The 25060-nt window shown below is 46.3% G+C and overlaps 1 protein-coding gene and 1 pseudogene across 5 annotated transcripts in view; both read right to left on the bottom strand.

Moving 5' to 3' along the window:
• The window catches only part of KLHL24 (kelch like family member 24), a 52230-nt gene extending 51123 nt beyond the window's left edge, over positions 1–1107 (bottom strand). For 2 of the 5 annotated variants that reach the window (XM_063621802.1, XM_063621808.1), the window contains exons 1-2: positions 970–1067; positions 395–486 (exon numbers count right to left, since the gene is read on the bottom strand). The gene's annotated coding sequence lies outside the window, so the exon portion shown is untranslated. Of the gene's footprint in view, positions 1–394; positions 487–969 lie in introns of all 5 variants that reach the window. The other 3 variants (XM_063621806.1, XM_063621807.1, XM_063621804.1) reach the window with 3 other exon arrangements.
• Positions 610–23526, bottom strand: LOC134732851 (prickle-like protein 1; annotated as a pseudogene).
• Between the last annotated feature and the right edge of the window lie 1534 nt (positions 23527–25060).

Below are 25060 nucleotides of genomic sequence, written 5' to 3'. Positions count from 1 at the left end.
ACCTAGTGACAATAAAAACTCGCCAATAAAAACTCGAACTCGCCCTCGGGTACCGCCCACAAGCCACCGCAGGCGCCCAATCCCCGCCGCGTTAACAGTCTTCACCCGGGGTGTCCAGAACTTGGGGGCGGTTCCACTAGGAACCAAATTAAGAAACCGAGTCCTGGAGTGGTAAGAAGGTGGGGAGGTTAGGCGGGGACTGCGACGGCGGAACGCCCGCTCCCCCGCCCGCCCCGGCTCCCCGGGGACGGCCGCAGCGGGCCGGGTGTCGCGATCGTGGTAAACAAAGGCTCGCAGGGGACGGGGGCGGGGGTAACGGTCAGGTGACAGTGCCGAGCGCATTTCGCAATCGCTTTAATGGGGCTTCGCTGGCCCGCGGCCCTGGGGACCCCACCTTGACCCCGTCATTCCTCCCGGACAGAACTGACGGTCGTCCCACCAAACGGGAAGGCTGGATTTGGAGGCGGTCGCACTCCCCCGCGCTTCCTGAAATAAAAAGTAGCGCCCCGTTCGCGGCCCATCGGCAACAAGCAGCACCCGTCTGCCCAGCCGCCTCCCCCGGCGGCGCCCGGCCCCGCGGCGACTAGGCTACCGCACCTGCGGCTACCCTCAGTCCCGGCGGCCACCCCCTCCCACCCCGCCCTCGCCAGGCCGCACCAGCCGCGTCGCGGTTCCGGGCCGTAGTGCCAGGAGGCGCGCGCGCCCTCCCTCAGGGCTATAGCTACCAAGCGGGGGAGGAAGACACCCCAGGTGAGCCCTGCAGGCCCCTCGCCTCAGAAAGGGGCCCTGCAGCCCAGCTGCAGCCTCTCCGCAGACCGCCAGTCTGGCTCTGAGAGGCCGGCCGCCGCTGGCTGCCCTCCCGCAGACACCCCGGTGGTCAGGACTGCCGTCGCCCCTCAGCCCCCGAGGACTCAGACTCTGGCCGGTTCCTCGCCTTTCGGCCGGTCCCGGAACTGTCACCCCCGGTACCTCTCGGCGAACGCTGGAAGCAGCCAGCAGCGGCGAACCCCGCGGTCCCTCAGCGGCCGGCGGCGCAGCGCACTCTCCAGCGCCGGCGTCTCCTCCAGCCACCAGTCTGTGCCGCAGCTCACAACAAAGGAAACATGTGACCGTCCGGGCCAAAACACTGAGCGTCACCGACCCCTGGCCAATCCGGGTGGGCGTCCTCCGCCCCGGGGAACCCCGGGAGATGTAGTTCACGCTTCCCGGTGACCTCCGGGGCTACCTGGGGCTCACGCCGTGGGGTGGGTGTCGGGTGCCCAAGAGGACGAGACCCACCCCAAGGGCTGCTGACTCAAAAACACTGTTTTAAGTAGAGACAGTTAAAGAAATGCCTCTTGTGTAAGGAGCCGAGTGAGAAGCCAGGGTCATTTGTTTCCTTCCCTCAAAGGCCCCTGCCACGTCCCAAGGAAAAAGCCCGCGATCAGCCCTTCGACTTTAAAGCTTGGGGCGAAGCTTAGAGAGCTTTTTATTTGACCCTTTGATAGACAATCGGAAATTGGGCCTGAGGGCCTGAAGGGTGGACGAGACTAAAACCCTAGTCCTTAGAAGGAGCAAGGAAAATCACCTCTTTTTTTAATAAAGCTGTTACTGTCACTGGCATCAAATCCTAGGTTACCTTTTTATTTTAAATGCACATGCACGTCGACCAAAGCTGTCACAAATAGCTGTTTTCCAAGGTAGATGGAGTTCCTAAAAGACATTGTTTTGTCGTTTTGTGTCGGCAAGCTTTTTGTTTTGTTTTGTTTTGGGACAGAGTTTCGCTCTGCCACTCAGGGTGGAGTGCAGTGGTGTTATCTCGGCTCACTGCAACCTCTGCCTCCCAGGTCCAGGCGATTCTCCTGCCTTAGCCTCCCGAGTAGCTGAGACTACAGGCGCCCGCCACCACGCCCGGGTAATGTTTTATATTTTTAGTAGAGACTGTGTTGGCCAGGCTGGTCTCGAACTCCTGGCCTCAAGTGATTCGCCTGCCTTGGCCTCCCACAGTGCTAGGATTACAGGCATGAGCCACTGTGCCCGCCTGCAGGTATTCTTTTAAAGGATGATTGCAACCATTTAATTAGTTTTTGGTTTCTGATACCAAATTTAAAAATCTCTATCTTCTACATGTCATGAATACAGTCATGCCTCTATTAAATTAGGCGTTGTGTTCTGATGACCAGAGGTGGAAATAATATGGAAGGCCTATATACATGTCTTTTAAACATACTTTTTAGGCCTCTTTTCTATCTCTTATTCAATTATTTGAGCTATTTCTTCTGGTATTTATATATTTCCAAATAATGTATGACTATTTCCTATTAAAGAAGCTGTCCTTCTCATAATCTGGTTAAATCATTAATGTTTACGCTAATGAGACCATGTATTTATTATTCATTGTTGAGACAAGTCGTATACAATTTCCCATCTTGTATGGCTTTTGGTTTTCCTTGGAGTTTTAATAATTATCCTCTTTCTTTGCTTATTTTATTATGGATCTATCACAATGTCCTCTTAGTTTTTCTAAAACGATAAAATGCTTTCAATACAACTCCATATAATCAAACCCATCAGATAATCCATCGTGTGTGTGTGTGTGTGTGTGTGTGTGTGTATCTCTACTTTTTTCTTAGAGTCATTGGTCCGCAGTTCCAATGACTGGGAAGCTTGCTTCTCTGTCTTGGGTCTTCCGTTCTCCAGCATCCTAGCATTTTCTTCTGTGATTTCGAGCATTGCCTCATATTTTGGTAGAGCACATTCCTCTTAAATAGCTTCCTAAGAAAAGGTCCATGAGAAGTAAATCTTTTTGAACTTTTCATGTCTAAAAATATCATCACTCTATTTTACCTTTGAATGATGATGTTGCCTAATCATACAATCTAGATTATAAATTATATTTATTCAGGATTTCGAAGATACTGCTTTATTAACACCTAGATTCCAGTATTGCTGTTGAGAAGTACAATGCTGTTCTTATACTGATTTTTTATATTTGTTGATGTGTGCTTAATAATTCCCACTCCTCAGGAGGTAGCTGCTGAATAGGTTCACATGGTCTTCTCTTAGCAGCTCCTTATGAGCACCCCAGACTCACGGATTAGCCTTCTTCAGTTTTGTTATTCCTTGTGATTTAAGACAATTTCTGGACTTTGGAACTTTTTTTTGTGTGCGTGACGTAGTCTCGCTCTGTCGCCCAGGCTGGTGTGCAGTGGCGCAATCTCGGCTCACTACAAGCTCCGCCTCCCGGGCTCACACCGTTCTGCCTCAGCCTCCCGAGCAGCTGGGACCACAGGTGCCCACCACCACGCCCAGCTAATTTTTTGTATTTTTAGTAGAAACGGGGTTTCACCGTGTTAGCCAGGATGGTCTCGATCTCGTGATCCACCCATCTCAGCCTCCCAAAGTACTGGGATTACAGGCCTGAGCCACTGCGCCCGGCCTGGAACTTTTTATTTACTTATTTATTTTTAATTTATTTTTATTTTTGAGATGGAGTCTTGCTCTGCTGCCCAGGCTGGAGTGCAGTGGTGCGATCTCGGCTCACTGTAACCTCCACCTCCCAGGTTCAAGCAATTCTCATGTCTCAGCCTCCTGAGTACCTGGGACTACAGGTGCCTGCCACCACGCCCAGCTAATTTTTGAATTTTTAATAGAGACGGGGTTTCACCATATTGGTCAGGCTGGTCTTGAACTCCTGACCTCAGGTGATCTGCCCGCCTTGGCCTCCCAAAGTGCTGAGATTACAGGTGTGAGCCACTGTGCCCGGCCTGGACTTTGGAACTTGATCCTTCCAATTTTGAATAGTCACAGCTGACCTGGATGTTGCTGATGTTGTCACACTTTATCTTGTTCTCCACCTGTTTACTTTTATTCATATATTTCTTCATCATGGTATAGGCCAGAAGTTTATAGTCCTCCTGCATAGGAATTTGAGGGTCATAGGAAGATCTTGACTTAACACCTCAGGATTCTTTACCCATTTACAGTGGGAAAATCTGGTGATGTAAGTGACAGAATAAGGATGTGCTTTGGCTCAAGCCAGGTTGAGGTGTGCCTTTGTGACTTTTACTTTAAATGGACTCAGGGAGCAGGAACTTCTGGGGATGTGCAGAGGTACATGGCATTAAGCTGGGCCAGGGCCTTGGGGTGAGAGACAGGCCACGAAGCACCTAGTGAGTCATCTCTACCTTCATAAAGTCCCAACTGTCTGACAATACATACAAGGTCCTTCTTGATGCACCCTAGGGCCTACCTCTGCAGCTGGAACACAGCCTCAGTGGACAACCTACAGTTGCCCAGAGGACTGTTGCTGTCTCTGTCTCCAGACCATTCCCAGCCATAGCCTGCTCCCTTTGCGTCTTATGCCCCCTCCTTCCCTTCACCCCATTCACTAGGCTAGCTTAGAATTTGCTCTCCTGGGAACTCTCCTTTCCCCCTATTTCCCCCTGGGCTAAGTATCTTCCTTCTATCTTCCCACGGTAGCCTGTCCTTACCTCTTTCCCAACAGTTATCACACTAATTGTCCAGGTTTATTGTATTTTATTTTATTATTTTTTGGAGACAGGTTCTTGTTCTGTTGCCCAGGCTGGAGTGCAGTGCCATGATCTTGGTTCACTGAAACCTTGAACCCCTGTGCTCAAGTGATCCTCCTCTCCCAGCTTCCTGAATAGCTAGAACTACAGGTGCATGCCACCTTGCTTAGCTAATTAAAAAAATTTTTTTTAAAGATGGGGGTCTTGCTGTGTTGACCAGGCTGGTCTCAAACTCCTGGCCTCAAGTGAACATCCTGCCTCAGCCTTCCAAAGTGTTGGGATTACAGGTGTGAACCACCTTGCCCAGCCTGTCCAGCTTTATTTATATGCCTTTCCCAACTGACGATCCTCTGAGGTCAGGGATCATCTTATTCATTTTGTGAATAAGATTGTGCACCTAGTAGGTGTTCAATATGTATCTGTCAACTGATGGAATGATCTCTACTTGTTGTTTTTTGTATTTTTTTTTAGATGGAGCCTTACTCTTGTCACCCAGGCCAGAGTGCAGTGGTGCAATCTCAGCTTACTGCAACTTCTACCTCCCAGGTTCAAGCAGTTCTCCTGCCTCAGCCTCCCAAGTAGCTGGGATTACAGGCGCACACCACCATGCCCGGCTAATTTTTTTGTTTTGTTTTTTTTTTTGAGACAGAGTCTCACTCTTGCTGTGTCACCCAGGCTGGAGTGCAGTGGCGCGATCTCGGCTCACTGCAAGCTCCGCCTCCCAGGTTCAGGCCATTCTCCTGCCTCAGCCTCCTGAGTAGCTGGGATTACAGGCGCCTGCAATCACGCCTGGCTAATTTTTTGTATTTTTAGTAGAGACGGGGTTTCACCATGCTGGCCAGGCTGGTCTCGAATTCCTGACCTTGTGATCTGCCCGCCTCAGCCTCCCAAAGTGCTGGGATTACAGGCGTGAGCCACCGCACCCAGCCCTGATCTCTACTTCTTAAAGGGAACTGAGAGAGCGAGAAAGTGCCAGTAGGCCCTTTGGGATCAACTTGGGGCTCACCTACCCGATGAGGTCCTCAGACAGTGCAGGGTCATCAAACAACTCTGAGAGAGGGAGGAAGAGGACCTACAGGCAGGCAGCTTTGGAGACCGGAAGCCCTGGCACACAGGCAGGGGCCTATCCAGCGGGTGGGGGCTCCTCAGGAAGCCAGAATATGGATGGTCTTGGCATTGGTGGAGGGCCCTGGGGTTATGCCTACCCCAGAATTCAGTCAGTGTGGTTGGGTGGCAGCCTTTTCCTCAGCTGGGGCTGGAACAGAAGCAGAGCTGTCAAGTCTAGAGGGAATCTGCTGAAATCAAGTGAGATGAAGCCATAATGTGATTTATTTTGTGCAATGTTTACAACCCAAGTCTGCCTGGAGGTAGACGGTTGGAGTCAAGAGAACCGGAAGGTCTTCAGACCTATTCCCTCTCTTTTCAGGAATAGAGTATATCATGCCATATTGTGTCTTCTTGCAAACCCCTCAGAGTAGTCCTTGTTTTGCTCTCCATAGCATCCATGACAGCCCTTAAGATTTGAAGGTGGCCAAGCATCCATTGTTCCACCAGCCACTCATTTTTCCCCGCTGCAGCCTCTTCCCCATGCAGTGGTCTGAACCACTTCTTAGACATCCCCAATACTTTCAGACTTCCCTGCCTCCCCTCTTGGCCTCCAACCAAGGTCTCCCCTATCCCCAATTGTAGCAGAAACATTGGTCATCCTTTAAGGCCCATCTTGGGTGCCATCTCTTTGGTGGGGTCTTCTTGATTCACTCCTCTCTCCCCGACCTGCTACGAAGCAGTGCACACCTTCCAGTCCTTTAGAAAGTGGCACCTGCACTGTTTTCACCCAGGGTCCTTTGACGTGCTACAAGGTCAGCACTTTGAGCTCCTCTCTCATAACAAATCCCAGTTGAAAAGCATTGGTGAATGGAGATTTTACTAAAGGCTTCATGAAGAGAGAATTACATGGCATCTCGTGCCACAAAACTCTGTAGCAATCCCCACCTCTGCTCCCTCACCTCAGCGCTCCTCTTTTCCCACTGATTCTCTCTGGGCCTCTCTCCAACCTCACGCTTGGGTTTCCTCCCTTTCCATGTTCTCTGCCACCTTATTCCCAAACACACTCCCTCCTCCCATCTCTATTTCTGTAATACATATTTTCACTCTCATCACCTTGCAAACAAGAGCTCCAGAGAACATCATAAATAAAATTATCCCTGCCCACCCCAGCCCCACCCCATTTTCCTTCAAACATATTTAACATCTCAGCAAGCCTGCTACACAATACTCCCCTCTCCAGAGTGTGGAGTGAAGGGGAAAGCAAACACAATACATTAGTTGCTCAGGCACCAGAGCCTCTTCAGTCTTGAGGGCCACCCCTCCCTCCTTTCTTCTCTGGTGAGGTCAGGTGATGCATTTCTGAAGCCCTATTGGATGAAGCGGTCTGACCCTTCCTAGCTATGTAGATGCCAGGAAAAATTTGAATTGTCCTTCTGGGACCTCACTCCCACTCCAGCCCAGCCACTTATGGCCCCACTAGGCCAGGCAAAGCTTGTGATCAGAGATACCAGCATTAAATTTTAAGAAGGAAAGACATAGCTGGAAATTTTTCTGTGTTGAGATTTGGGTAACAAGGAAATCTGCCACCTGGAAGGTGAGCTCCCCCAACTCCTTCACTGAGCTTTTCCCTCAAGGGTGTTATCTGCCACAGGGTGTCCTTCCTCACAACTGAAGGAAGAAGTGGGCCTTTCCATCTCATGGGGAGGGGAGGGAAGTGGCAATCCTTGGTTTGTCCCTAAAACTGTCCTTCACAGGTTGATGAGGTGCCAGTCGGTTGGTGCCTCAGTGGCCTCATGATTTTGTGTGTGACCAAACCTATCTAGATGCAGATAACGTGGTGGTCATCACCATTAGCCCCGAGTTCTGACTTCAGAGGGGTAAGGCATACCTGCATGCTTCCTCCCCTGTGATGCCAGGCCTAGCTACACTCTTTATTCTGCCCCACGGACATCTGATTTCATCTCCATATAGAATTCCTGGCTGGGTGCGGTGGCTCACGCCTGTAATCCCAGCACTTTGGGAGGCTGAGGTGAGTGGATCACGAGATCAGGAGATCGAGACCATCCTGGCTAACACAGTGAAACCCCGTCTCTACTAAAAATACAAAAAATTAGCCAGGCATGGTGGTGGCTGCCTGTAGTCCCAGCTACTCGGGAGGCTGAGGTGGGAGAATGGCGTGAACCCAGGAGGTGGAGCTTTCAGTGAGCCAAGATCATGCCACTGCACTCCAGCCTGGGTGACAGAGTGAGACTCTGTCTCAAAAAAAAAAAAAAAAAAAAGAATTCCTGCTGCTGGAATCCCAGCAGGCTTTGACTATCCCCAGTTTCTTGCCTCCAAGGCTGCCTGCCTGCATGACACTTAGGAGGCATGTACTAACTTTAACTTGATTTTTCTTTGCTGCGCCTGGCACTGCTCTCCCTCCAACTGCTTGCAGTTTCTGAGAGTGTGTCTTATAAACCTGTGATCTTGATTGCTTCGGGAGCCCTCCCAGGAATCCTGCAGTAGGTATGAAGGGAAGGGATTGGACCTATCCAAGGGTATCTGCAGCTGACCTCCTCTTCTGTTCTTGAAAGACCCCATCCAGTTTCTTAAGAAATCATCTGTTAAGGCTGAAACAACAATCTCCAGCCCAAGAATGATCAATTTAGTAATCTCACCTGGGGCTGTGCTCATCAGAGCCTCCCTCTGAAGCATCCATTCAGAACAATGCAACCACCCAAAACCTCCAGTGCAGATCTGAGAGCAGTTTCCACACACTGATAGTCCAGGGACTACCCTAGTCTATGTGGTGCCATTTTTCACTCTCTTACACAAACTCAGCAATTTGACACTCATATCCTCTGTCTCCCTCTAAAGACTTAAAATCTCAGTGTTCTAGTTTAGCTTTAAAGTTGAAGAGTCTAGGCGCAAAACTTAGCTTTACTTCTAGTAGCTATACATCCCCGAGTAAATTACTCAATCTTTCTCAGCCTTAGTTTTATCATCTGTAAAATGGGCTAAAAACACTTTATAGGCCGGGCGCCGTGGCTCACGCCTGTAATCTCAGCACTTTGGGAGGCTGAGGCGGGTGGATCACGAGGTCAAGAGATCGAGACCATCCCGGCCAACATGGTGAAACCCCGTCTCTACTAAAAATACAAAAAATTAGCCGGGCATGGTGGCGGGCGCCTGTAGTCCCAGCTACTCAGGAGGCTGAGGCAGGAGGATCACTTGAACCCGGGAGGCGGAGGTTACAGTGAGCCGAGATTGCACTACTGCACTCCAGCCAGGCGACAGAGTGAGACTCCGTTTTAAAAAAAAACAAAACAAAACAAAACAAAATCACTTTATAGAATTGTTATGAGGATTAAATGAGAAAAAATATATATCTCATGCCTGGGTTATAACAAATGCTCAATAACAACCAAAATTGTTGTTGTTATCTTCTCCTCCACCAATTCTATGTCTTCTATGATTTGTCCTTTGCTTTAAGAACAAGAGAGGCAAAGAAGGAAAGAAATGAAAAGTAAAAGAATATATGACCTCTATTATATACATTTGAAGAACAACCCTGGAGAAATGAAATGATTTTAAAACCTAGAAACCAAAGCCAGCTTTTCCGAACACGCATCCAGGATCCTATCCTCTAAAGAGAGATTGTCAACCAGGTGGAGAGAAGCAATCGCGTCTGTTCTTAAAATATCTACACTCAAAGGCCAAATAACTGAGCTTAAATTTGATTGCCTCTGGGTTGCCAACCAAGGAATGAGGAGTCATGGACTGAGGAAACCTACATTTCTTTCAGTAACCTTTTCACATTAAAAAGAAAAACCACAAAAACCCAAAAACTATGTGCATATATATAGTATTCAAATATTTTTTAATATTTAATTTTGTTTTGCCTGATTCATGATCAAAATAAGCACCTGTATTCACTATTGCACAATCTCTTTTGCTTCCAACCCCAGAGTGCTCTGAGACTGGCCTAGAAAACAAGGAGGGCTCCCAGGTCACCAGCACACAGGGACAGAGCCTCTTGACCCCGCTTGTGACAGCATCGCAAGCACATGCCTGACATATTTTGGAAAGCCTGCCTGGTTCTATTGCTGGTACATGAAAGTTTTGCTCCAGCAGCAAATCTCTAAATTTAGATACTTTTCAGGATGAACTCTGAGTGATCTTTGTCCCAAAGACTAGTAAGAAGTTGGAGGGCACCTTGCTTTTTATTTATTAATTCAAATGCCAGAGTTGATATTTCATAATGCAAGACTTGTGAAAATTGCCGTATTAATGGAAAATAAAACAAACAAAAAGATTTCTGCCTTATAGTTCTCACAAAAATTTTATCCTGGGTTTGTTTTTATTTGATGTGAGTTAGCAAAGTATTACCATAATCTATTATTATAATATGATATTATAATATGGTAATACTTTGCAAAGTCACGTGAAATAAAAACAAACCAGGAGTAAAAAATTTTTTCCTAGTAACTCTATGGGAGTATCTTGGATTAATACAATTTAGGAATTTTAGCTCTAATACAATATCTTGATGCATAAAATTTGCTATTTTAATTGAAGAAAAGATACTTTCCCAATAAATTAAGAAGATATTAAAGACAGAAGCTTTAAGGAATGCTGAGTACACTTTAGCGAAGAACCTGCTCCTGGCAAGGCCAGCTCCACCAGTGTATCTTTATGGAGAGCCAAGAATTTACCTTTGGGGCCGGGCACAGTGGCTCACACTTGTAATCCCAGCACTTTGGGAGGGTGAGGTGGGTGGATCATCTGAGGTCAGGAGTTCGAGACCAGCCTGGCCAACATGGTGAAACCCTGTCTCTACTAAAAATACAAAAATTAGCCAGGTGTAGTGGCACATGCCTATAATCCCAGCTACTCGGGAGGCTGAGGCAGGAGAATCACTTGAATCCTGAAGGTGGAGGTTGCAGTGAGCCAAGATCATGCCATTGCACTCCAGCCTGGGCAACAGAGCGAGACTGTCTCAAAATCAAAAAAAACAAACAAACAAAAACAAAAAAACACGACAAAAGAATATACATTTGGATTTGGATTCAGATCCTGGCTCTGGTACCACCAAAAGGGTGATGTTGTATGGTTTATGTAACTGCTTTGATTCTTGGCTTCTTTGTCTGAAAAGAGAATCTAGTAATACTTTCTTATTATAAGAATTAAATGACAGCTTATTAAAAATGAGCACCTAGCTCTCAATAAGTAGTAAGAATTATTCACTCAAGACATAATGGTGGGTGTAATTCCATCAAGGTGCAATGGTTAAGTACTATTATGACAGGACATAAGGTCGCATTGACATATCCTAGCAAAGGATGTTTCTTATCAGAGAACATCATGGGGTAATGGAACAAGATACACAGAAAAAGAGAGGGGTTCTGGGGAGCCCCACCATAACTTTCTCAGCCACTCAGATACCCTGGACAAATCACCTAATTCCCTTGGGTCCTAGTTTCTTCATATCTAAGAGGAGCACTGTTCCTTGCACCCGAGAGAGTGTCAGGCTAAACTATTTCCAAAGGTCTGTTTGATTTTGGAAGTACTGGGTAGTTTTTTGTTTTATTTTGTTTTGTTTTTTGTTTTGTTTTGTTTTGAGACAGAGTTTTGCTCTTGTTGCCCAGGCTGGAGTGCAGTGGCGCAATCTCGGCTCACTGCAACCTCTACCTCCCAGGTTCAAGCGATTCTCCTGCCTCAGCTTCCCAAGTAGCTGGGACTACAGGTGTGTGCCACCACGCCCAGCTAATTTTTGTATTGTTGGTAGAGATGGGGTTTTGCCATGTTGGTCAGACCGGTCTTGAACTCCTGACCTCAGGTGATCCACCCATCTTGGCCTCCCAAAGTGTTGGGATTACAGGCGTGAGCCACAGCACCCAGCCCAGTACTGGGTAGTTTTTGATTGAAGGAACTTTGGTGGAAAAGTTATTCTGGTGCAAGAAACACCCAATTCAGGACATACCTGAGGGCACATGAATTCTTTGGGAAGGAATTGTGTGGATGTCAGAGGTTACAAATGACCAGAAATCAGGTTCCAGTTCTGGGAGTGAAAAGCCAGCTTTCTAGGCTAATGGGATATGGGAGGACACAGCTATTTACTTTGGGATCAAATTGAACCCATTTCCTACCCCGAACCTTTACAACAACCCTCCCCAAAGTAATGCTGTCCCCAAAGGCTTTCCAAGCTAGGTCCTTCGGGGAGCACCTCTTCCTCTGCAGCCCCCACTGCTCAGGGACAGCCCTGAGCCAACCTGCCCTCCCTCCAAGCCATCCCACTCCTGTACCTAACTGAAGTCTGCCCTGCTCACCACCCTCCTGGTGGGACGCTTCGCCTCCCCCAGTTCTGCCCCTAGCTCTTTCTATTTTTAGCTCCCAACTCAGGGACTTTTTAGAATAAACAATCACATGCACTATGACATTTGTGACATTGCTGGCTTGTGCATGCTTCCTGCTATCTTCTCATTAATTATCCCTTGCTTTAAAAGGAAGAAATTAATAGTTTTTAAAGTCCCTTTTCCCTCAATTTGAAAGTATTACACACCCGTTGTAGAAAAATTTCTAAATCATGAAGAAGAAACTGGATATCATCTACGATTTTCTGACCCAAAGACAGCTACTGTTTAGTCCTTTATATCCATATTTATAGTTTATTTATATCTATTATATATACTTTTACATATTTGAGTTTATACTATACAAAATAAACTCATGTCAGTATTTAATAGGTGGTTTTCTGTTCCCTTCACTCTGGTCTGTCTTGATTGGTTGCCTCTTCCCAGTCCCAATAACATTGATCTGCAACTTGGAGCTAGCTTCTGTCAGCATGTTATTACCAAATATTGAGATAAATGAGGGGTTTTATATGCTAAAAAAAAAAAAAAATGTCCTTGGCCAGGCGCTGTGGCTCATGCCTGTAATCCCAGCAATTTGGGAGGCCAAGGCGGGCGGATCACGAGGTCAGGAGATTGAGACCACCCTGGCTAACACGGTGAAACCTCATCTCTACTAAAAATACAAAAAAATTAGCCAGGCTTGGTGGCGGGCGCCTGTAGTCCCAGCTACTCGGGAGGCTGAGGCAGGAGAATGGCTAGATTCCGGGAGGTGGAGCTTGCAGTGAGCCGAGATCGTGCCACTGCACTCCAGCCTGGGTGACAGAGCAAGACTCCGTCTCAAAAAAAAAAAAAAAAAAGTCCTTCTCCAATTTGAAGATGGCTTTAGCTCATCAACTCTGCAGGCATGATTCCTAGGACAACTTTATTTTTGCTGTTTTTAAAATTTCTTAATATATAATTGCTTCTGGTGTTCCCCTGTATTTTAATTTTAATTTTTATATTTCCCCCCTTTCCTTTTTTATGAAAGAGAAATTTGTAATAACATTAAAATAAATATTTCATTAAATATGATTCATAATGACATTATGCTATCCATCCAACTAAGTATTTCACGTATATTTTTCATAGGCTCAGAATTTGTCTACATACTGCTTTATGTGGTGTTTTGTTGTTGTTGTTTTTTGAGACAGTCTCGCTCTGTTGCCCAGGCTGGAGTGCAGCGGCACGATCTCGGATCACTGCAACCTCCACCTCCCAGGTTCAAGCAATTCTCTGCCTCAGCCTCCCGAGCAGCTAGGATTACGAGCACCCGCCACCACACCCAGCTAATTTTTGTATTTTTAGTAGAGATGGGGTTTCACCATCACGGCCAGGCTGGTCTTGAACTCCTGACCTCATGATCCACCTGCCTCGGCCTCCCAAAGTGCTAGGATTACAGGTGTGAGCCACCGTGCCCAGCCTATGTTGTTGTTTTTTTCACTCAAGCCTACTAGGAACATTTTCCATGTTTTATTAGGTCCATCCAATTATCTTGTTTCCTTGACCTCACATTAATAATAACAGTAATGGCCAACATTTCCTGGGCACCATTGCAGGTGCTTAAATGCTTTACCTGCATTATCTTATTTAATCTCCACACAATGCCATGAGGCGGTGACTACTATTAGCTGGCCCCTTCTGACAAATGGAAAAACTGAGAGTTGGAATCCTTAACCAGTTTGCCCAAAAAGTTGAAGTTAGAAAGTCTGACTCTAGGTTTGGTGCTTTCTCTAATCCAGTTACAGTTCTGTTTCCTTTATAGTCCCTTGGTAGATATACTACACTTCATTCAGCTGCTCTATTGGTTTTAGATACTGATGTTACATCCAGTTGGTGTTTTTTCCTCTATTTTGATAACTCTGCAAGGGACACTTACGTGCACACACATAGTTTTGTTGCTTCCAGTGCATTTCTTCCTTCCTTCCTTCCTTCCTTCCTTCCTTCCCTCCCTCCCTCCTTCCCTCCTTCCCTCCCTCCTTCCTTCCTTCCTTCCTTCCTTCCTTCCTTCCTTCCTTCCTTCCTTCCCTCCCTCCTTCCCTCCTTTCCTTTCCTTCCTTCCTTCCTTCCTTCCTTCCTTCCTTCCTTCCTTCCTTCCTTCCTTCCCTCCTTTCCTCCCTCCCTCCCTCCCTCCTTTCCTCCCTCCTTCCTTCCTTTTGACAGAGTCTCACTCTGTTGCCCAGACTAGAGTGCAGTGGCACCATCTCGGCTCACTGCAACCTTCACCTCTTGGGTTCAATGTTTCTCCTTCCTCAGCCTCCCAAGTAGCTGTGACTACAGGTGCAAGTCACCACACTTGGCTAATTTTTATATTTTTAGTAGAGATGGGGTTTCACCATGTTGGTCAGGCTGGTCTCAAACTCCTGACCTCAAGTGATCCACCTGCCTCAGCCTCCCAAAGTGCTGGGATTACAGGTGTGAGCCACCACACCTGACCCCAAAGCATGATTTTCTTATGGTTAGTTCTAGGATATGGAAAGGGAGAAAGATTTTGTTCGAAGGTTTTATTCTAAAGGACTTTATTGGATAAACCAATGGGAAAAGATGAAGAGAATTTAGCTCTTTTTCCACAGGCTGTCTTCCTGAGCTCCACACTATGGAGTTAGGGGAGGGAAGGAGAGGCATTGAGGAATCAGGTCCCTTTCAGGCTGTTTGGGGCCTCTTCCATTACGCAACAGTCCAGGCTTCCTGCTATCATAACATTTCTCACAGGTATTGTAACTTGTTTCATTATGTTACTCTCACTTAAATAAAAGGACTGTTTTTCTTCTTTGTACCCAGGGGCTTAATGTAGTGTGCAGCACATAGTGGGTGCTTAATAGATGCTTGTTGAATAAAGAGTGAGGGGTAGAGAAAGACCTCTTAACTGTGAACTCTCATTTTCAATCAGGTTAACTGTGATAGGAACAGTACTTAGCTGGGACGTGTAAGCGTGTCTTTTTATTTTGATGCTTTGTGTCTTTTTATCTTGATGCTTTGGCAGCTTGGGACTTTGTGGATTTTGAAAGGAACTCCCTATCTGGGGTTAGCTAATTCTTTTTTTTTTTTTTTTTTTTGAGACGGAGTCTCGCTCTGTCGCCCAGGCTGGAGTGCAGTGGCGCAATCTCAGCTCACTGCAAGCTCCGCCTCCCGGGTTCATGCCATTCTCCTGCCTCAGCCTCTCCGAGTAGCTGGGACTACAGGCGCCTGCCACCAGGCCCGGCTAATTTTTTTGTATTTTTAGTAGAGACGGGGTTTCACTGTGGTCTCGATCTCCTGACCTCGTGATCCGCCCGCCTCGGCCTCCCAAAGTGCTGGGATTACAAGCGTGAGCCACCGCGCCCAGCCCAGGTTAGCTAATTCTTAAGAGATAGCAATCAACTTGCCCAGGAGCATGCCTTTCACATGCAAACCAACCAATCCGAAGACCATACTGTTGTAGTGTTGCTAACATATTAAGATGTAAGTTTTTTGTTGTTCGAGATAATACCTGGAGTTTTTTGTTTTATGTTTAAGATGATTAAGGAGGTTGGACACAAGGGTGAGGTTGGAGTTAAAGTTTAATAAGCGAAAGAAGAAAGCTTTTTGCAGCAAAGAGGGGGGGCCCATCATGTTAATGCACACAAAAGGAGAAGAAACTATTTTGGGGGAGCCTGCTGATTATACAGAGAGCTCTCCAAAAACCCTTCCCTTGCTGTCTACCTAAAGCAAGCTAGCTAACTCCTCTCAATACCCCAACCACCTCCCTTATGAGGCTCTGACACTTGGGCTACTAACCCCCTACTCCAAGTACCCCAGGGCTAGGTAACAGGCAAGCAGGGACAACCCTGATGCTCCAGAGCCCACTGAAATCATTCAAACTAGCCAATCCTAAGCCTGTTTGCCCTGCCTTGCCCATTCCTTCCGGTGAAAAGCATGATAAAGACTCTTGCCCACATTTTCCCTTTGCTTCCTCCGGCTTGTGACCAACCCTGGTACTTCCCCATGTGGCCTTGGATGGCATAGTGTGCCCCCTTCTTTTAGGAAATGTGAGTAATAAACTTTTTTTTTTTTTTTCTTGGTTGGTTGCAGGTTTTCCTGGGTATATTTACTTTTTTTTTTTTTTAATGATTTTTATTTGAAGTTCTGGGATGCATGTGCAGAATGTGCAGATTTGTTACATAGGTATACATGTGCCATGGTGGTTTGCCGCGCCTATCAACCTGTCATCTAGGTTTGAAGCCCTGCATGCATTAGGTATTTGTCCTAATGCTCTCCCTCCCCTTGTCCCCCACCCCTCGAGAGGCCCCAGTGTGTGTTGTTCCCCTCCCTGTGTCCGTGTGTTCTCATTGATGAACTATCTTTTTTTTTTTTTTTTTTTTTTTTTTTTGAGACGGAGTCTCGCTCTGTCGCCCAGGCTGGAGTGCAGTGGCGCAATCACGGCTCACTGCAAGCTCCGCCTCCCGGGTTCACGCCATTCTCCTGCCTCAGCCTCTCCGAGTAGCTGGGACTACAGGCGCCCGCCACCACGCCCGGCTAATTTTTTGTATTTTTTAGTAGAGACGGGGTTTCACTGTGGTCTCGATCTCCTGACCTCGTGATCCGCCCGCCTCGGCCTCCCAAAGTGCTGGGATTACAAGCGTGAGCCACCGCGCCCGGCCGATGAACTATCTTTTTGATGGCAGTCATTTCATCCCTTGGCCTCACCATACCTGAATTATGACAATAAAACCTATTTTTTAAAACAGGTTTTATTGTCATATCAACTAAAGTTGATAGTGACTGAGATGGCAGTGGGTGAAACATTGTGACAATGTAGGGGAACATAGCAGTAGGGTTGCAAGATGTAAGTGACAGTAATAGCAGCATTAACTAACAGAGTATAATGGTTAACAGCCCTGGAGAGAGCAGGATAATTATGATAATTAATCTCATAAGCATAAGGCTTATTGCTTCACAGAACACTTTTGCATATATTACCTAATTAGTTTCTCACAAGATGTGCTTTTAGATAATATCATTATTCTGTCTGATTATAGAATGGAATAGGCCTTCTAGTGGGTTCACAGAACCAGAAACAAAATTGGAGATCACCTGATCCAATCTTCTCATAATACAATTGAGGGAACTGAGGCCCAGTGAGTGGAAGGGAGTCTGGCTTTGTCTGATCCCCTCCCTCCTGGCTGTATTCACAGATGTTCTCTGCTGATTAAGCACAGCCTGATTTAGGAGCCATCTCAGAGCCTGGCAGGAGGTAGGGTAGAGCTCCAGCAGCTGGTGGTTTTGAGATCAGCCCCTCAGGCTTCTTTCCCCCTGAAGTCTGGCTAACATCCGTCGGTTACTACTCAAGGTCCACCACTTCTGGCTTCGGCCAGGGCTAAGCCAAGACCCCAGGTTGGGTCCTTTCACCTCTGCTCACAACACCTTACAACAGCACCTCTCATAGTCCCTGTGACAGTGACTGAGAAGGACCTGGCCCTCCTACAGGGTAATTGCCTTTATGTCCTTGGGATGGCAGGCTAATCTGGCAATGGGGACCCAGGCAGGAGATCCAGGTCACATGTAGTTTCATGGCAGTGGCTTGGTTACAAGTCATTTCCATTCCATTAGCCAGTTCAGAGTGGAGCTAGACACAACACTAGGGATACAGAGGCCTGAATTACTGGTCCAGATGCCTCAAGTTGCCTGAAAATGAAATTTGCCTTAGAGCCTAATGGTAGGTGGAATTTGCAGCCTAAGGAGTTGGAGATAAAGTTTAAAGTCCTCTGGGCAGAGAGCTGGCAGTGCTGCTGGAGATATTTCCCTCTCTTATTTCACAAGCACGCACATTTTAAGAAAGAACCACTGGGAGCTGGGGCATTTAAGGTACAACTGATGGATCTGACTCTGTTCAGAATCAAAGGGCTTCCATTTGAGACAAAATTTAATGGTAACAGCAAAGCTCAGCAGCAAAATAAAGTGGCCAGTGCAATCAAAGAGATAGAAACAATAAAAAATAAAAAGCACTTGAATTGTCTGAGCTAGTTTCTGCGTTATTAACTATAGCCACGACCAGTTCAAACTGTTGATGCCACCACCAGTAATAAAATCTAACAGCTTCCTCTGGATCACCACTTTCACCAACAAAACGTTGTGCTGTATGTGTGCTGAGGACAGGGCCTGGAGCTGGTGTGACAGTGCTGGCTGGTGGGAACTCCAATCTGAGGGGTGGCTGTGGGTGGCCAGCAGGGTAGGGACCAGGGAGGCAGGAGCATGGTGGCCAGTGGCTGGGTCACCAACTGGCTCAAATAGGATCTGGGTGAGCTGTAAGCATAAAGAACTATCAGGTCAGTTAACAACAGAAGGAAGCTGCGTTTTCTGATTTACGAAGTAATCCTGAACCAGGGAAGTGGATAAGGCAGAAATGAAGGCTGGGTGTCTGAGACAGCACCAGGAAAGTTCCAGATTCCCCTGAGAGGAGCTCACAGCCCTGTGGCCTTGGATCTGGGATAGCTCAGGTTTTAAAAAATTAAATTAAATCAAATTGTAAATCAAATTTTGTAGATAGCTGCACCTACAGAATGGTCTTTCTAGGCTTTCAAGGGACTAGGCCTCTCAGGGAAGCCCAATGGCCACCTCCATCCTTAGTTCCCCAGAGGGCTAATGTCTATGACAAGTGGCAGTGCTGTGTCATTGGGCACCGGGGATATATTTGAGCCTCAGTGATATTCTTTGAATTTTTTCTTCAGGATCCTGCCTCCCACCTCCTGGGATAAGAGCAAAGGGTGGGATTATAGAAAACTATATAGCAGTGTGAATAATTGGAATAAGCCACCCACGATTCCAAATCTCTAGAGGCAACACTCCTTCCTCATCTGTGAAATCAAAGTAATTAGAAAGGGTTGAGGGAGAAGCTATTTTAACATTTTGGCATATTCCTTTTTTTTTCTTTTGAGACAGGCATATTTTTTTTTTTCCTTTTGAGGCAGAGTCTCGCTCTGTTGCCCAGGCTGGAGTACAGTGGCATGATCTCTGCTCACTGCAACCTCTGCCTCCCAGGTTCAAGTGATTCTCCTGCCTCAGCCTCTTGAGTAGCTAGGATTACAGGTGCATGCCACCATCACCATATCCGGCTAATTTTTGTATTTTTATTAAAGACAGGGTTTTACTATGTTGGCCAGGCTGGTCTCAAACTCCTGGCCTCAAGTGATCCACCTGCCTTGGCCTCCCGAAGTGCTGGGATTACAGGTGTGAGCCACCGTGCACCTGCCCCCCCCTTTTTAAATTAAGCATTTTAAACATGATTGGAATCACAATGTATGTGTAATTTTCATCCTATCTTTTTTATCTTTTTTTCTCGCTCTGCCACCCAGGCTGGAGTGCAGTGGCGCGATCTCGGCTCACTGCAAGCTCCGCCTCCCAGGTTCACGCCATTCTCCTGCCTCAGCCTCCTGAGTAGCTGAGACTACAGGCGCCCGCCACCACACCCGGCTAATTTTCTTGTATTTTTAGTAGAGACGGGGTTTCACCATGTTAGCCAGGATGGTCTGGATCTCCTGACCTTGTGAACCGCCCATCTCGGCCTCCCAAAGTGCTGGGATTACAGGCGTGAGCCACCCCGCCCGGCCTCTTTTTTCTTAGTAATTATCATTACTATTCTTGTAATCACAAAAATACTGTGTTGTGTGTGTGAGTGTGTGTGTGTGTGTGTTCCAATAAAAGCTCACTGGCAAAAGAGACAGTGGGCTGGCTTTTTCCTGTGGGTGGCAGCTTGCTGACCTCAGGTGTAGAGTGCAGTGCTCAGCCCCATCCTGGTACAGAACAAGGTGCAGCCATTGATAAAATCATGATTAACAACAAGTACAACAATGCTATCCTCCTCTAGGATACAGAGGTGAATTGGTCACATCTGTACCTACCAGAAACTCACCATCTAGGACGTGCAGGGTGCTGGAGGGTAAGCAGCCAAGAGGTAGATATACACAGAACTGCTTTCTGCTTAAATCTGTTTAAGCCCCATTTAATTTGGAGTCCCTTGGACTCATAGTTAATCCCTAACAGAGGGCTAAATTCCTGGAGAGAGGAAAGCTAGGACTTTAACTCATAACTGAGATTGCCCAGGAAGCCCCAGTAGAGGTGGCTAATTTTTGCCCTCTGCCTCATAAGATGGACTAATCAGGACCTCAGCCAATCTGACTGACCTGAATGACAAACACTATCACTTTACCGAGGCGGCTGGAGTTTTCCATCTTCTAAAATCAACACCCCTGTCCAATCACTTCGAGGCAGTTTATTGAGTATTCACTTAAGGATCAGAGACCAAAGCTCTGTGTAAAACTGTAATGTTCCCGTTGGGTACCATCTAAGGAGGGTAAACAGGAGAAAGTACACCTTTCAAATGTTAATCTGATGCTGTAAACAGCAGTTGACTTCTCATTTACATGGGCAAAACGCTTTAAACTATTTTAGCAACTTTTTTATGTAAGAAAAAGAGATAGGATTTTGATGGTTAATGCTACATTTTAAACACATTATCTCTACAGCTACTATCTTAAGAAATAATAGTTTTTGCATTTGTGTCTGCTTTTCTTCTTGAATTTAGTCATTCTCTAACCAAACTGATGGGCAGGGTGTTGGACTAGAAAGGTCGTCTGTATAGTAGGCGTATCTCTGTGGCTGGGGTTGAGGGATTGATTGTTCAAGAAAACATCCTTTTGTTTTGAGTCGGAAGAGGAGGACGAGAAGGAACACCAGGAATCCCAGAAACCTCTTCACTCCCGGGGACATAGGAATGGTCGGAAGTGGACGGGCATGCTGTCTGTAGAGATGGGTATTCTGGATGTACGCTTGGATTTCCTGAGCCCTTTTATTCCACATAAATTACTGTAGTTATTGGGGTTGTAAAGCTGCAGCCTGTCCTTGGGAGAATATTCTCTTTCTACAGCAATATTCAGGATATTGTCAGAGTGGGACTTTCTACTTCTCCTGTGGAAATGGTGATGAGATCTGGATCCTTTCTCTTCAAAATGGTACACCCAGGTCTTGTCAGTCATTGGACGCTGCCTGATCTTGATGTTGCAGTTTCCATTGTCAGTGACATCCTCTGACTTTCTGTGGTCTGGATTGAGACTTGGATTGTCTGAATACTGGCAGATGTACTAGTTTTTCATTAGGCATGTTTTTTTTTTTCTAGACAAAATTCTGAACTTAGACTCTTTAAGGACTCTGCACTTCCGTGCAGCAGAGTTCAAAGTTTCCATACTGCTGATTTTCTCACAATCTTCTGCCTCAATTTTTTCAGAGTTTGCAGAGAATATAAGGATGACCTCAGCTTGCTTCATCCATCCGCTGAAGCTACTGTGATGTTGGGCAAAGCCAAAGAATCCACAGAATCCTGAGCACGTTGCTCTGGTTTCAAGTCTGACAAAAACCCCAGGGGATTTTCATACCCCTGTGTTTGATCATTAGCCTACCCTGAAGCCCCATGGTCCAGATTCAATTTCTAGAGCCTTCTACTGCTTACAGGGCCTGGGTGGTTGCCATGAGCAGCAACACTGTTCATCTTGTGCCCAGTCCATATCAGGTCAGTAATTTTTACTTGCAAGGTTCTGGTTGTTTTGCTTTAGCTAGTTCTTATTTTCTTTCTTTCTCTCTTTCTCCCTCCCTCCTTCCCTTCCTTCCTTTCTTTCTTTCCTTTTTTTTTTTTTTGACAGAGTCTTGCTCTGTCACCCAGGCTGGAGTGCAGTGGCATGATCTCAGCTCACTGCAAGCTCCGCCTCCAGGGTTCAAGTGATTCTCCTGCCTTAGCCTCCTGAGTAGCTGGGATTACAGGCACCCACCACCACACCTGGCTAATTTTTTTTGTATCTTTAGTAGAGACAGGGTTTCATCATGTTAGCCAGGATGGTCTCCATCTCCTGACCCCGTGATCCACCTGCCTCAGCTTCCCAAAGTGCTGGGATTATAGGTGTGAGCCACCGAGCCCAGCTTGTTATTTTCGAACATGCTATCAGATATCCAATGCTGATTGGCTCGAATATCCATGTCATTGGGCTGCTGCTGAAGAGGCTTTTATCACCAAATTTGAGGAGGAGCTATGTCATATAATCTTCATGCCCACCCAGTCCTTCAGGGTCTTCTGGGGTTTAATGCCGTACTCTGTCTTTCCAAAATTCTGCATTGATAAAAATGTACCTTGCCTGGAGAGACTCAGATTATCCAATTTCTGAGAAAGGGTGTCATCATCATTGCCCAAAAAGCCAGAAAACTTGTAGTTCAGAGCAGGGGACAAGAGGAGAGACTGTCTACACTGATCTGCTGACCAACTGCTTTTGCCCATTCAGATACTTTTTCTGGTGTTTCTTGATCAAGCTGACTGAAATGAATAATTGGAAGAATTAGAGGCATGGATGTCTTTACTGAGGCTGCATTTTTTTTTCTTTCTTTTTTTTTTTTTTTTTTTTTTTTGAGACGGAGTCTCACTCTGTCACCCAGTCTGGAGTGCAGTGGTGCGATCTCCGCTCACTGTGACCTCCACCTCCCAGGTTCAAGCGATTCTCCTGCCTCAGCCTCCTGAGTAGCTGGGACTATAGATGCTCACCACCATGCCCGGCTAATTTTTGTATTTTTAGTAGAGATGGGGTTTCACCTTATTAGCCAGGCTGGTCTCCAACTCTTGACCTTGTGACTTGCCCGCCTCGGCCTCCCAAAGTGCCAGGATTACAGACGTGAGCCACCTTGCCCCGCCCGAGGAGGCATATTTTTGAGTAATAAATCTGACTTTGGGAAAGAAGAGACATCCAACAAAAAGGATTTACACTGGACACGAGAAAAGCACGCTTCTGTAGCACCCTGGCACTTCCCATCATAGGTCATCTGCACATGGTCAACACCAATAAGTTCCCACAGATTTCACAGCACTCTGCATGGACAGGCTCAAAACAACCACAGCAGAATGGGTGGCCATCCTTCATAACATACCTTGTCCTCTGGGGACCATTTCGTGCTCAAGGCAGCAGAAGTGTTTCATGTGCCAATGGTGACTCTCAGTTTCTGTGCAAACATCAACAAAATTATCTCAGCACATGCTGAGCATCAGGGTTTGAGCAATTCAGCATGGTGCCTGCCACAGTGAATTTTTTCATCCTGATAAAAATAGACGAGGTTGACCAGCAGCTCTTTACACGTGAAACGGACAAAACAGAATGAGTAACAGCACACTCCAGGGCCCACTCGAGAGGCAAACACTGCAATTTTACCTCAGTTGATCTTCAACCCACATTGCTCACACATAGCGTGCATTACTGCTCTAGACAAAAGTTTAATCATGCCTCTTCCAAGTGCTTCTTTCTGCTGCTAAGCATTGAACGCTTGGAATTCTTTATTCTCATCTTCATTCAAAGACTGACAATACTATACATCATTATCATGTCGTAGCAACTGGTATACAAGCCCTTTAATCAGATGTTTCTTTCCAGGGATGTTAATATAAAGACATTTTCCTCTGATAAGCAAGCAAAAGAGAGCTAGATTTGCTCTGGTCTAAGGCCCAGGGGACCTCGGAGTACTCCTCCAGTGCACAGCCAGAATCATTATCTGATATGGAACTTCTCTAATACCTAAAAGGCAAATTTGCTCATTTTGGGCTCCATCTCCAAAGGCATAATAATAAAGCCAACAGCCAGTTTTTGCAGTCACAGGACATCAAACAATGGCTGCTCTGTTGGCCTGCTCCATTCCCAGGAGTCTTAGTGAGTGAAGCTGCTGAAATGCCCTAACCTCTTCGTCTTGAACTCTTTTTCCTGGAAGCAGTGGGCTGCCATAGAAAACTCACTGGGTTCCGGAGTCAGAGAGAACTGGGTTCAAATCCCAGTTCTGCTACTTACTAGTTGAGTGAGGTTGGGCAAGTTCTGTAACCTCTCAGAACCTCAACTTCCATGTCTGTAAAATGGATATGATATTAATAATAGGGATGTAGTAAGGATTAGATAAGAGAAACAACATGAAACATATGGCCTGGTGTATACTCTCTGTTTAACAAATAATAGTTCTTTCCTATTCTATTTTTCTGTTAAACAAGAATTGAACTAGGTCTGGTGTTGCCATCTGTGATAGGCACTAGGATCACCATTCTCATATTTAAGTATGGCTTGGAGGAGACCACATTTTCTCCATGCCTTTGTACATGTTGTTCCTCAGCCTAGAGTCATGATTCTCAAACTTTACCATTCATCAGGATCACCTGTGAGATTTGCTAAAACTCATATTTCTGGAACCCACATCTAGAATTTCTGACTGTATGTCTGGGGAAGGGCCTGATAATTTGCATTTCTAACAGGTTCTTAATTGATACTGGTGCTGTTGATCTGGAAACGCATTTTGAGAACCACTGGCCTAGAACAACGTACCACATTTCCTATCCTCTGGCTAACTCCTACTCATCCTTTGGGTCTCAGCTTTGATTTTATTTCCGCCAGAAAGTCTTTCTTAAACCTGAAGTCCAAATTAGGTATTCAGTCTCTGTGCTTTCAAAGCTCCCTGGACTTGCTCACTCATAGGATATATCACAGTGTTTTGTAATTGTCTTGCTACTTGTCTGTGTCTCTTACTAGCCACTATCTACTTTGGAAAAGGGATCATGTCTGCCCTATTCGTGGTATCTCCAGCACCTTGCTCTGTGCCTGGCACATAGTGGGTGCTCAATAAATGATTGTTGAATGAATAATTGAGTCAGACTGTGGGTAGCTAGAACCAGAGCTTAGGGACTCATAAAGGTGGGGCAGATAAAAGGAGTAAGTTCTGTGTTTCACCATGTTTGCCAGGCTGGTCTCAAACTCCTGACCTCTGGTAATCTGCCCGCCTCAGCCTCCCAAAGTGCTGGGATTACAGGCATGAGCCAAAATACAAAAATTAGCTGAGCATGGTGGCAGGTGCCTGTAGTCCCAGCTACTTGAGAAACTAAGGCAAGAGAATCGCTTGAACCCGGGAGGCTGAGGTTGCAGTGAGCCGAGATCACACCACTGCACTCCAGCCTGGGCGACAAGAGTGAAACTCTACCTCAAAAATAAAACAACAACAACAACAAAAGGAGTAAGTCCTATCAGTGGCTAGTGGCCAGGCAAGTCTAGCAATTCAGTGCCAGGGACATCAGCAGAAAGTATAGGAACTATAGGTGCAGGGCCTGGACTTCAGAAGCTG

The sequence above is a fragment of the Symphalangus syndactylus genome, chromosome 17 (genome assembly GCF_028878055.3).
Source record: "Symphalangus syndactylus isolate Jambi chromosome 17, NHGRI_mSymSyn1-v2.1_pri, whole genome shotgun sequence".
Lineage (NCBI taxonomy): Eukaryota > Metazoa > Chordata > Mammalia > Primates > Hylobatidae > Symphalangus > Symphalangus syndactylus.
This window is presented reverse-complemented; position numbering and strand designations above follow the sequence as displayed.